We start from the raw sequence: 13,555 nt of genomic DNA on the forward strand, positions 1-13,555 counted from the left end.
ATATTTAACTTCGTTAGTCACTGTAAAATCACTACAGATAGCTATTATAACTTTCCAATTTGGCTCACAGATAGCTGGTCAAATATTAATTAAGCTTCATATTGATTACCCATTTATTTGAGGAAAACAATACAGCAACAGCGACTGTTTTTGGAACCATTAAATAACAATGTGATTGTGAATGTGTTAGTACAGCTATCTATCACAAGTACAGATGAAATTGCAGCTATATAATGAACAAAAATATAAATGAGGGTCATTTGTTTTTGCTGGCATCGTGTGGCCCTGAAAGACTTTGATGGGCACAGCTGGCTGGTGATTTCTTCCACTTTAATCATTGACACTCCCATGAATTAGTCTTTTTTTGCATATCTAATTAGTTGTTGAACATAATTTTGGGGTGCTGCTGTGTTGCTGTGAGTGTGCACCTATATGAGAGCATAACCAGCTATAATACCAACTTGAACAAAATAGGGTTTGGAAAGTCAAGCAAATGTATAGTATACTGGAGTACATTCCTTTGGTCAAGGTGGTTACACAGCGAATATGGGCCCCCATGTCCGTCGCGGACGTCACAACAAAACATGACAACATATAAACGTTAGTGATGAAAAAGGGCAGTTGCCAGCACAATTATTTACTGATTTCTCAAAAAAACCTAAAAAGATTTTCATTGGACATTACTGGCAGTTTGATTTTTTGGAGCAAGAAATTTCTCAAAAATAATGTGCAAATTTTTCCCAAAATATTTTCAAAAAGGAAAAAGAAATAGAGTGCATTATATTTAGGTATGGATGAAAAATACAATCACATTGTATAGTCATATACAGATACCTAGAGTGGTAAAAAAATGTATACATATACATTTCGATATGATATTTGATGTCTTATGTTACACATGTATTTATATTACAATAATGTGCGCCCCCAAACTGAGCTCTCTGAGCTTCTCAGGGAGCTTGCATTTTACGATCTTTAGCGTAGCATGCTTGTTGCTACTGAACCAAAGATCTGAAACAACTGCCCGTGAGTTTGTTTTAAAATGTCGACTACAACGGCCAGTTGTGGAGGTGCTTTTAAAAGAAATGTGTCATCACTCGTGCCGCAGTCCGAAACAACAATAGCTCGACTCAATGGCTTCAAGTGGCTATCAAAACAACGTGAGCTCAAACTATGTGATACAAGCGTCACAGGGACATTAAAAAAAACAGGAGAGCGCACACAATTGAAATGCTCGCTTTTTTTTTTAAAAAGTGCCCATTACACTATTTTCTATGTAGTTTGCGCTCACGTTGTTTTGATAGCCAACCCAAACTCTTGGGATTTGAAGTTAGAATAATTTAATTGTGTTGTTTTTCCATATTTAAAAGATGTTTCGCAATAGCTTCATATATGTTTCGCAATAGCTTTGCATAACCAGCAATGTCATAAAAGGATGTTTGGATAACCAGCAATGTCATAAAACGATGTTTATGTTATATATGATGTTGAGCAAAGCCATTTGTCAAGAACAAAGATAGCGTGGCGTCAGGCGGGCTGAATTGGCCACTCACCCCTCCTTCCGCACACGCTTAGAGTATAAAAGGAGAACTTTGGATACTCTCGGTAGAGTCTGCTGCGGGTTGCGTACGGACGCCCAGCCGGTATTGAAGCTCGCTCTGCCTGGAGTGTTGGCTCTCCCTCCTATTGGCGCACGGTAAGAGCTGGATATTCTTCTAAGAGCTGGTTGGATATTACTTAGCTTCATGCCACGTGATTTGTGCTTGTGCTTGTGTTACCATTTCTGTGTGGGACCAATAAAGTGCCAATTGTTGGTAGCCAGAAGTGTGTCTTGTCTTCATTTCTGAGTGCCTATCTCCAACGATCCTATTAAAATTTGATACCGAACTCCTGAGCGAGGTATCAGAAATGTTTTAAAACAGGATTAAAAAAAAAAAAATTCAAATCATCAATGATGAGTTCCACAGCGACGCACCCAAGGTAGATGCTATGGATCTTTTTCGGATTGGAGATGACTCAGCTGCTTCTTTTGAAGACTTGACCAAGGATCTGTAATGTAGTGGATAAATTGCTTATGCACAAATATTGGAGTGTAAACAGTGTTAAATAGGTTACATGTTTATGATTGCAATATGTGTTATCAACAGTATTAAAATGTTGTGCCGTCATTGAGTATTTATTTTAGTTGGTTGAGGGATTCTGTTCAGACAATTACAGGGACCAGGAAAAGCGTGTCCTGTGGCCTGTCCCAAGATTATATTACCGCTAAATCAGCACATGCACAATGATTATTATTAATGATTGCTGTACGGACAGTTTTTTGAAAAACGATACAAGTATAAACATTACAAAATATAAATACAGATCATTCCTAATATTCTGAGCATATGGGTAGCAGGAAATTGGTGGTGCGCATTGTACATTGGTAGAAGGGTTTTCCAGATTTTTTTAGGTCAACTTTGGGGGTGCGCATTGTACTTCAGGACACATTATACTCGAAAAATTACAGTACTACTTGAAATATGGGCTATCTGGAAGATCGAGGTCCCTTAACTTGCTCATAAGTACAGGTGGGTAGAACTTTAGAATAACATGACTCGAGTAAAAGTAACAAGTAGTCCTGCAAATAATTACTTGAGTAAAAAAAAAACCACCATACTCAGTAGGTTGGGAAAAAAAACTACTCAGATACCTAGTAGCTAGTGAACAACTTCAGATTCAGACTCTTAAATCAGAGTACGGTCAAATAAAATAGAAATAATAAAATAAGAATGCACAAATTCAGATATTAGTTTTGTTAATGTAAATTCTATTCTTGTAAAATAATTAAGGGAAATTCAGCTCCAAGAAATAATCTTTTGGTGCGCGGCTGTTTTCAGAAGCAACCCATTACATCGAAACTCTGTTTAATGGGACTCCACGCACACCTGCCACCAGTTCAGCTTTTAAGTGACATAAAAGCTAACAACAACACATCTACGGGGCATTACAAAAGCGGTCTTATTGAGTGTGTGCGTGTGTGTGTGTGGCAGAGCGAAAGAGAGCGAGAGATGATAAAACATACAGCAAGGTGTTTCCTCAAATGAGAAGTGGGCTGAACATCCCAAGTTTGGCCAATGACAAAACTACGCTGCACATTGCAGCAGTTGTTTTTTTTTTTCTGTAGTCTGCAATGTAAACACGAGTTGTGCGCGACAATGTTACCAAAATGCTACTTGAGTATATGTGATGGCATAAATGTAGCGTGTTGCTACCCAATTCTGCTTATAACTTGCACATACAATATATGACTTTTTCCCACCTCTGTCAAAACGTACTTGATATTAGGAGGGTGCACCACACAATAAAAGCTTGCCTGGCCCTCTGATCACGGCTTCATTAGTCTCAGTCCTTCTTCGCAGCTCATGAGAACAAAGAAGAATCAGCTTCAAAAGAAAACAGATCAATAAGGAGACCTGCCACGGCCTGCGCTCTCCATCTTGGAGTGCGATGATGTTGTAGACTGCTAATAAAGTGAAACATGCGCCTGATGCTTTTACAAAGAAAGCAGGGACACACTTGCCATTAAACAGCTGCAGGACACGCTGCAGCCTTTCTGTTGGCTTTCTGTCAGTCGGCCTGCAGGACCAATCCGGCGCGATTAGCTCAGGCAATAACGGCTTCCGCTTAATCAGCAGATCAATAGGCAATATTACACTTCATTCCTCACAACTTGGCCTCTACTAACGTAAAAATTTGCTGAGCGCTCCTGCCTCGTGGAAGAGGTGCAGGCAAGAGGCACACGCGATCATAGCTAGAAGAAGTTTACGCTACACTCTTCTTTGGTGAGGCAGATGTTAAAAATAAAGGCAAGCGTTACATAAATGCATGCGACTTGTTGTATTATCCCTGCAGGCCTGCAACAGAGTGTAAAGTTCATTTAGTCAGGTTAATGCTAATCTTTGGCTGTATGCAGGGGGAGGGAATCTGGTTTTAAGACTGCAGGCAAGAGGAACATCTGTTTGCAAAGACTAATCCTAATATAGCGAGCTGCAGCTATTCAGTCTTTATCAAAGGCAAGCAGACTCGTGCCTCCGCTAATTTCGACGGAGCACATGGCGCGCGCGCACGCATAAACGCGCCATTGGGGCAGAGGGATGTGTAAAGCTCAGTGCCACACGCTGCGAAACGAGCGGGACGGGAAGCGGCGCCGACCATTTGACCGGGGAACAGGGCAGTATTAATGCGAAAATTATGTAAACACTTAAAAATGGGATCAGATAATACGATGCTGCCGTTTCTTCATTGAAAAGCTCGCCTGTCAGTGATGTCACATCCAGCGCTTACAATTAATTCAGATCATGAATGACATAATGACTCACTCGAAATAGTAGCTCGGGAGTCTAAATTTGCATTTATTTTTCACACGACTTATTCATAGTACATATTTCCAAATCGAAAAGTTAATGCCTAAACCACTGTATTGATCTAAAAGGAGGAATTAACCAATTTCCAAGGCGCTTATCCTCACAAGGGTTGCAGGAGCGCTGGAGCTAATCCCAGCCAACTTGGGGCGAAAGCCTGACTACACCCAGGAGGGGTCGCCAGGCAATACAATTTGTGGGAAAGGGTTGAAGCAGTGTGTCCAAAATATGAGCATGCCGTAGAATATTAACATTAGTATACACCGTGGAATATGAATTCCCAAATATACATTTCATACATAGATCCCTTTTCAGTCCTTTTATCAAATTACGCTTTCTGTACCCTGTTTATCATATGACGACATGAGGCACATCTACCTCAGAGTTCTGAGGACGTGGCTCGCTTGTGTAGAGTTTGCTTGTTTATCCTGTGCCAGTCTGGGTTTTTTCCAAGTACTCTGATTGTTTGTTTACAGTATACTGTATGTGGCCTGCGATTGCCTGGCATCCAGTTCAGGGTGTAACCTCACCTCTCACAGTCAGCTGGGGTAAGTTCCAGCATGCCCGCAACCATACTGAGGATAAGATGAAAGAATGAATGTGTATCATATACAGCATGGTTCATTGAGCGTTTATGAAATATGATCCGGTTTACGAAACATGTTCCAATTGTTTGCCGCTCGACCTGAAATCACTCCCAGTTGTATTTTAGAGAGCATATTCAGCTCATTTAACAAATGTAAATAAAATGTAGAATAGAACAATACTGACTTGCAAATGGGTTTTGTATTGAACATCTCTTCCCCCAGCAGCCAAGTCGACACAAGCACACAGCAGGGATTCGAGCAGCAAGCGTGGATGCCCTTTTTTGTACAAAAATGGATGAATCACACAGTCAGACCCTGCTTTCACAAACTGACAAAACTACTTCCTAAATAAACAAACGGTGCTGCAATACTGTTCGAACGAGGTGTCTAACGGCAGAAAGTGGAGGAACACTTGTAGCATTAGCAGTGTTCATTTTAGAGCGCCACTTGTTGATGATAAGTGGACTCCAACGGATGGTGTTAAATTCACGCATAGACCACGTCCGATCCATTTCGGTAGCAGCCCGGTCTTGTCAACAAGATCAAGTGGAGAGACTTGACAGGATTGTCTTTTCAGGAGTGGAGACTTTGACGCGCTACCGACCCATGCACAGGCATTGTTTCAGATGTTACGTAATACATTCATTCCCACGTTTTTACAAATACCCTTTTCCATGTGCGCTGGATACAATTTTTAAGGCGGGACAAGAGAAACGGGGTAGAATGTGGAAAGTAGGTGCATCATAGAAAGGCACCAATTACGCAGTCACTGTGCACACGTATTAGTACTGCCACTATAATGCAGATGCGAGCAGCATGAAGGTGAACTCAACAGTGGAGTAACTCACGCTATTTGTGGGGGTTGGGGGACGCCGACTGCGAGTAGCAAATTTCTGTCACTAATTGGCGCTCCTCCAATAGTCACGGTAATTGCCTGTATTAATAGTTGAGCCTCTCATGCACTAGTATGCATTCGGGCTAATTTTGCGTGAGCACATAAGGAGAAACAACAATATTGTTAACTAATTTGTATCGAAGGAGTTAACACGTTACAGTACTAGATAAAAATGATATGTATAGCCTGGAACTGGGTTTTACAACCTATGGGCCCTGACTCAAAACGGGTAAGTTTTATTTGGTTCCACCAGATCAGAATTAGAACTAAAGTATAGTCCGTATTTGCGAAGAACTTTTCGATTCATGTGGGTTATTGTAAATCTGTTCTTTATGATGAATATAGGCGCCACGGTGACTCAGCTGGAAAGCGTTGGCCTCACAGTTCTGAGGTCCTGGGTTCAATCCCGGACACGCCTGTGTGGCGTTTGCATGGTCTCCCCGTGCCTGCGTGGGTTTCCTTCGGGCACTCGGGTTTCCTCCCACATCCCAAAAACACGCGACATGAATTGGACACTCTAAATTGCCCCTAGGTGTGATTGTGAGTGCGGCTGTTTGTCTCTATGTGCCCTGCGATTGGCTGGCAACCACTTCAGGATGTACCCTGCCTTCTGCCCGTTGACAGCGGGGATAGGCTCCACCACTCCCCACGACCCTTGTGAGGATAAGCATCTAAGAAAATGGATGGATGGATGATGAATATATTTGGCATTGTTGTATTTTGGCAAACAGAAACCACATTTTCTAGTTTGAGTCTTGACCTCTAAATAAAACAATAACCCAACTTTCTAATCTTTTTCTAATTATTATTAGTGTGCAATTTTTTTCAACAGTGCAATCGCTGCTTTTAGAACAATGCCGATCTTATTTGCTGCTGTCATTGCGTTCTCTCAGTAAATCTCTTAAACTATTAGCAATTAGCTGTGTAACGTTACAAGCTCCAACCAGCATCACTCTTGAGTGCATTCCCACAACAGAAAATAATTAAGCAAATGAACTCAAATCATTACCAATGCTAAGTACAGATCTCTTGAAAGAGACAACACCCGCATCCAAAATCCATTAGCGGCGGTTGAGTGCAGGGGAACCTGGCACGCAGATTGTTTTGAAAAGTCCCTTGAAAACGTGACCTTGACACAAACGAATGCAGACGCAGCACGTGGCGTGACACAAAGCAAAAGTGTGCCGCGAACGGGTGGAAACCACAACATCTCGCCCACAAAGCGGGATGTCATAATGGATCAGCGAGATTGACCATAATGATAGGCTCCGATGAGGAGTCCCTGGTTCTCCAAAGTATCAGTTCTATACTAAAATAGCTTATTATTCTTTTAACACCTGATCGCGGTTGGCACGTCCTCTCTCTGTCACGCTTGCTGTTACAAATCTTCGATCTAACGAGATCAGAGCTCACCTGGGCGCTTGCATGAATAATTCAGGCCTTTGTGCCTGGGTTCCCTAAAATGAAATCAGATACTTGAAAGTCAGATGTGTGAATCATCACAAACAATAACACGGGAGACATGAAAGGTCTCTGAGAAAACTCTCTTCTTGTTCCCAGGCAGCAGTTGCGATTGGACGATGAATAAAATTAGGCAATAAGATAAAAAGCTGCCAGTGATTGGACCCTCGACTCTGGTGATAGCAGCAGTTTGTGTTTGTGGGAGACATTTACTGCACAGATCAATGTTTGGGGTTACTGCAAAGACTTTATCCCGTTACTCAACGTTGGATTTAGAATAACTTATTTTGAGACATATGAAGCTGTTTAATAGGCCTTGTGTGAGAATGTAGAAGTCAATAAGTTTAATTTCCTAGTCGTAACAAATAATGGCTTAACATCCTTATATTGATGTTTTTAGTTAAACGTGACATCAAAACCACAATTTAGTTTATTTGTGATTAACGACCAAAAACTTCTCGATCCACTTTTTTTCTTTATTGTCATACAAACAAATGAGAGTCTCTATTTCTGTCTAAACAATTGTGTTTTGCCAAGCACAGACACCCTGCTCTTTGCTTACAATAACAAGTCACACCATTAGGTAAATCGACACAATTTAATGAAATCCAATATAGCAGGGCCTTGAGATACAAATTAATTTCATTCACCACATTCAAGTCAAAACATTCATATCTCAAATCACATTTCTTCATTGAAATGAATGGAAACACCATCAATATGTTCCAGCATTCCCCACATAACAAAACAAGCACTGGTACTGATCATATGGTACTTTATAATAATGACATGATTAAATACAAGATTAAGAATGAAACAGCTTGTTCATAATTGTTAATTTATTGCTGCTCCTCTTGATGTGAATGACATGCAGACTCAGTATTATGTAGTTCTATTAGTTGTTTTTCATAGAGTATAAATTTACGCCTCTAACTATAATACTATAGTACTGTCTCTCTACATGTGTTACTGCACCGCTTGTTTAAAAATTCATCCTTCGAAGCTTTAGAACACCGCCACATAGAGGCTATTCATGAACGTTTCTTTAGGTTTAAGATGCCTGTGAATATTCTCATTCATTCAGGTCATTGAATCCATCGCCAATGTGCCATTCTGTTTGTCTGAGATGTTTCTCCTCTCATCAGTTCATACAACAACACCCCCCCCCCCCCCGGTTGATGTATTTAGACAAATACCAACAAAACTAATTATCCTTGGCGAATTTAGCAAACCTCCAGTTCCAACAGTGGGACTGAGCAATATCCAATATTCATCAAGAGTCTGAGCTGCTTACCCTCACAATGGTTGCAGGAGTGCTGGAGCCTATCCCAGCTATCTTTGGGCACGAGGCAGGGTACACCCTGAATTGGTTGCCAGCCAATCGCAGCAATAGCCAATATCATATCATTAATAGATAATTAGACATGGCTTGGGACATCAGTGAGATTTTCTAATTAGGCTTTCATCTCCATTAGCTTTGTTAGTATGCAAGAGCATCTTTCCTTGAAACTGTGGAGAGTTGAGTCATGGGGCAAAGAAGAAGCCATCAAATTAAGGCGTGGATCCAGGGATTCTTTTAACATTACAATGCAGGGGCCATTTTTGACAGAGTCCTTCATTTCTTGGGGAAAAATGCTTGACTGTTGATGTCCAAATGAGGCTGACATCATGGTAGGTGTACAATTTGGTGCTCGTCCAAATTAGGATAGTTATAAGCGATGGTGGAAGTGAGGTGTGTCCTTTCTAATTCAGTTATTGTGGAGTAGAAACCCACTCCACTATAGTGAGAGGACTGTTTTATAATCATTTGTTCAGAAGAAATTTGAGATGGTGTGTCTCAAAACCAACACTTTTGGGCAAGGCATTCAAGTTCTTGTATAGTACGGGAGAAGCGACTTGTGTAGCGCCCGAGTGCACCACTGGGCCCAGCCAAAAAGTCAAGAAAAAATGCTTTAACTCCACGACTGCACTACAGAATTTTCAGTCTTTGCATGTTTTCAGCAATCATCTTCTTCTTCTTTTTCTTTCAGCTTGTCTCATTAGGCGTCGCCACAGCATGCCGTTTTTCCCCATCTAAGCCTATTTTGTGCATCTTCCTCTCTAACACCCACTGGCCTCATGTCCTCCCTCACAACATCCATCAACCTTTTCTTTGGTCTTCCTCTCCTTCCTCTTTTGCCTGGAAGCTCCATCCTCAGCACCCTTCTACCAATATACGCACTCTCTCACCTCTGAACATGTCCAAACCATCGAAGTCTGCTCTCTCGAATCTTGTCTCCAAAACATCCAACTTTGGCTGTCCCTCTAATGAGCTCATTTCTAATCCTATCCAACCTCAGCATCTTCATTTCTGCCACCTCCCGTTCTGCTTCCTGTTGTTTCTTCAGTGCCACCGTCTCTAACCAGTACATCATGGCCGGCCTCCCCACTGTTTTATAAACTTTGCCCTTCATCCTAGCAGAGACTCTTCTGTCACATGACACACAAGACACCTTCCGCCACCTGTTCCAACCTACTTGGACCCGTTTCTTCACTTCCTTACCTCACTCATCATTGCTCTCTATTGTTGACCCCAAGTATTTGAAGTCATCCGCCCTCGCTTTCTCTTCTCCTTGGAGTTTCACTCTTCCCCTTTCATCCTCTTACTCACGCACATATATTTGACTTTGACTAATATTCAGTCCTCTCCTTTCCAGTGCATGCCTCCATCTTTCTAATTGTTCCTATACCTGCTCCCTGCTTTAACTGCAGATCACAATGTCATCTGCGAACATCGTGGTCCACGGGGATTCCAGTCTAACCTCATCTGTCAGCCTATCCATGACCACAGCAAACATGCCAAATGTACTCTGAAGCAAATCTTGGAATTCACTTTACAGAGTCTTTAACATGATCACTCAACATAATGTGAAATTTCCATCCATCCATCCATCCATTTTCTACACCGCTTATGCCCAGTAGTATTGTGGGTGAGTCTATCCCAAATTATGCCAGGCACATGGCAGAGTACACTGGACATGTCAGTCAGTCATTTGCAGGCCCGTCACACTCATATTCACCCCATCACTGAGAACCAGTGCTGTCTGCACTAAAATTACACTATTGTGCCACTACCCCATTTGTGATTGAACCAGAAGGCAATATGAAATAGTCTGACAAAACAAATAAATAAATGGCAAGAGGATCTGAACAAAGCAAATGTGCTAAAAATGGTATAAACACCCCCACAGTGGATGTGTTGGTCAGCATTGGTATAATTCCAACACAATAAATAACAATAGTGAGGAAAAAAAACACATGGGGTTTGAAGGTGACAGCTGTTAAATATTTTGCTTACTCAGTATTTCAGTGCTACAGCAGAACCAAAACCACAGCAATAAACATATCGTGAAATCAACACATCTGCCGCTGTCAAATAGCAATTAGCTTTGTGAAGGTTTTTTTTTTTTGCACAACTCCTATAATAGAGTGCACTAATTTGAGCAGGTGTACCTATACAATTGTCCGGTCCGTGCATACGTAGGCAATACAATTGAACGATCTATGGAGAATCCTGCTGACCTTACGATTGGAACCTGACTGTAACGCCACACATAGAGAATCAGTAGACTGTGGTTCGTACTGAAGTGAGTGGATTTGCACTTTGTACGGCAAGTCCTTGTCATTGTGGTTACTCCGTTTCATGCATTGTGCTTCCGTTTGCCTCTGACACGCACGGCTGCCAAGCGTTTGCAAGCGCCACCTGCTATTTGAGTTCCATGGAGCCAACTCCTGATTAAGCATCTTTGATTTTGAACAACATGATAATCCGTCAGTAATTAAGCAGACTATGCCACACACACATTCCAGAGTTGGTAGTACTTCTGGGGGGGGGGGGGGTTTCTTTTTACATTAATACAAAACCAAAGCAGGAGGAGAGAGCAAGAGGAATTGACCACTGCAGTTTGGTATAATGAGAATACACTGTGGTGGTGAGACAAGACACAAACACGTTGAGAGCACGTAGGACATGTTCATGAGGGAGTTAAAAGAACACAGTGTCATATTTCATGCTTTATGTTTTCATATAACGAGGATATTCACAAGCAGACAAAAGCATGGACGAAGCACGTGAATTTGGGACAATGACATAAGCCTGCCTGTGATTCCTAACCAGTGTGCTCGGCACATTAGTGGGTGACGGGAAATTATCCAATTTCACTGGATTCAGGGATGTCCAAACTTTTTTCCAGTGAGGAAAACATACAAAAAAAAAAAAGGTAGGAGGATGGGAGCTCACATCAACTTGTTTTTATGAAACTTGAACAAACTAATTAAAATGCTGTAGGTCAACACGTTCAAAGCAGTCAAGAATATTTTTAAAGGTAAAAAAAAATACGTCTAAATCTTAAATTAGTGTTATCAGTAGCAAAATAAAAGATTATTAGTATTTGTGTGATCTAAAAGATGCTATATATCATATAACATTCAACTTTCTAAATAATTAAATGTAATATATCAGGTAATATTTGACTATTTCAAATTTTGAAAAATCCTGTGACAAATTTTCTTTAAACTTAACATATCAAAATGTGTGATATATTTTAGTATTCGACTGTTTTGGGGTTTTTTTGCATTTTTATTCTCAATTCTGATAAATAGCAGGCTTTTGTTCAACATTTTAACCTATCCTCGCAACGTTTTGATGTGGGCTACATAGAATTTAGAATATACTGTGGGCATAGCAAATACCTGACTTTGCACAACCCTGATTAAATTTGTCTGAAAAAGACTTATGAACAAGCGCCACGGTATATCAGCTGGTAAAGCGTTGGCCTCACAGTTCTGAGGTCCCGGGTTCGATCCCGGACCCACCTGTGTGGAGTTTGCGTGTTCTCCTCCCGTGCTTGCATTGGTTTTCTCCGGGCACTCTGGTTTCCTCCCACATCCCAAAAACGTGCAAGATTAATTGGACACTAAATTGCCCCGAGGTGTGATGGTGAGTGTGGCTGTTTGTCTCTATGTAACCTGCGATTGGCTGGCATCAACTTCAGGGTGTACCCTGCCTCCTGCCCGTTGACAGCTGGGATAGGCTCTAGCACTCCCCGCGACCCTCGTGAAGATAAGCAGCAAAGAAAATGGATGGATGGATGGATGATTTATTAACCACTAGGAGTGGAACTCGAGTCGACAGTTTGACTTACTACTCCACAGCTAATTTATAATCATGTGTTTTGGCATCTCATCCTCCAATTGTGGAACAGCAAAAGGTCAATGTGTAAATTTGTGTGGGTACGAGAGTACAAAAATTAGCTAGTGGTGGGCGAGAACCGCGGCTAGCCTCGCTAACATCGGCTAGTCTTAACGAAGCGAGGAACGAGCCGAGTGGCGCAATGAGAACCTCCATTTTTGTAGCCAAAATGTGATGTCCAATAAAGTAGCAACAACAACTGTGTGCTAGCAAAACCTTTACTGAAGTTGTAGGATACAGCACATTTCTTTCAGACTTTGGTTTGTAACAATTGTAGCAGTATTGCATTTGGCGCTACTATGCTACGGGCCTGTGCAGATATTTTACCAATAAAAACTGGTTTGTAAAAAGTTCAAATCTAATGTCAAGTGAAATAGAAACAGTGAAACAGGGCAATACATTTTACTACTAGATGCTGTACACATGATGAGACCAGCTTTGATGTTGAAGAGGAAATTGTGCTCATGATTTCAACTAATTACAACTACATTAGCATAATGGTGAATTGAATTGGTTTTCATCTGTTTCCGTTCCGGGCCTTTGAAATTTGTCTTCAGGTTAAAGTGACCCTTAGCTCCCGGCCCCAAATAAAAGGTTAGGGACTTCCTTCAAGTGCTAAAGAAATACCAACAATATCATCGATTAAAGAACTTTGACTCAACTTTCATCAAATTGTAGTCATCCATCCTCACTTATCTATGTTCCCGACGTATAGTGACAAACGGAACAATGAAATGTTTTTCCACTAGGTGGCAGAAGGTACATAATTCACCTGCATATCCATTTTTGGGGCCATTTTCTTTGGTGGTATGCTGTGCGTTTGTTTTATGATATATATATGCTGTATATATGTTTTTTAAATCAATTTATATATGGAAGTGCTTTGGCTCAAATGTTGAGAAACCCTGCCCTTGCATTCAACTTTAGGAGGGAGCACACACACGCGCACAAACTCCCAGCATGCCTTGTAGTGAAATGG

General features: G+C 41.2%; 1 protein-coding gene and 1 long non-coding RNA gene across 14 annotated transcripts in view; one reads left to right on the forward strand and one right to left on the reverse strand.

Annotated features, from left to right (window-relative positions):
* tjp1b (tight junction protein 1b) overlaps window positions 1–13,555 on the reverse strand; it is a 91,347-nt gene that overhangs the window by 63,597 nt on the left and 14,195 nt on the right. The gene's annotated exons all lie outside the window — the stretch shown is intronic.
* LOC133502749 (uncharacterized) lies at window positions 1,455–5,169 on the forward strand. The gene is made up of 2 exons (XR_009795576.1): window positions 1,455–1,696; window positions 4,880–5,169. It is a non-coding gene; the product is annotated as an uncharacterized LOC133502749 (long non-coding RNA).

Source organism: Syngnathoides biaculeatus, chromosome 6 (genome assembly GCF_019802595.1).
Source record: "Syngnathoides biaculeatus isolate LvHL_M chromosome 6, ASM1980259v1, whole genome shotgun sequence".
Lineage (NCBI taxonomy): Eukaryota > Metazoa > Chordata > Actinopteri > Syngnathiformes > Syngnathidae > Syngnathoides > Syngnathoides biaculeatus.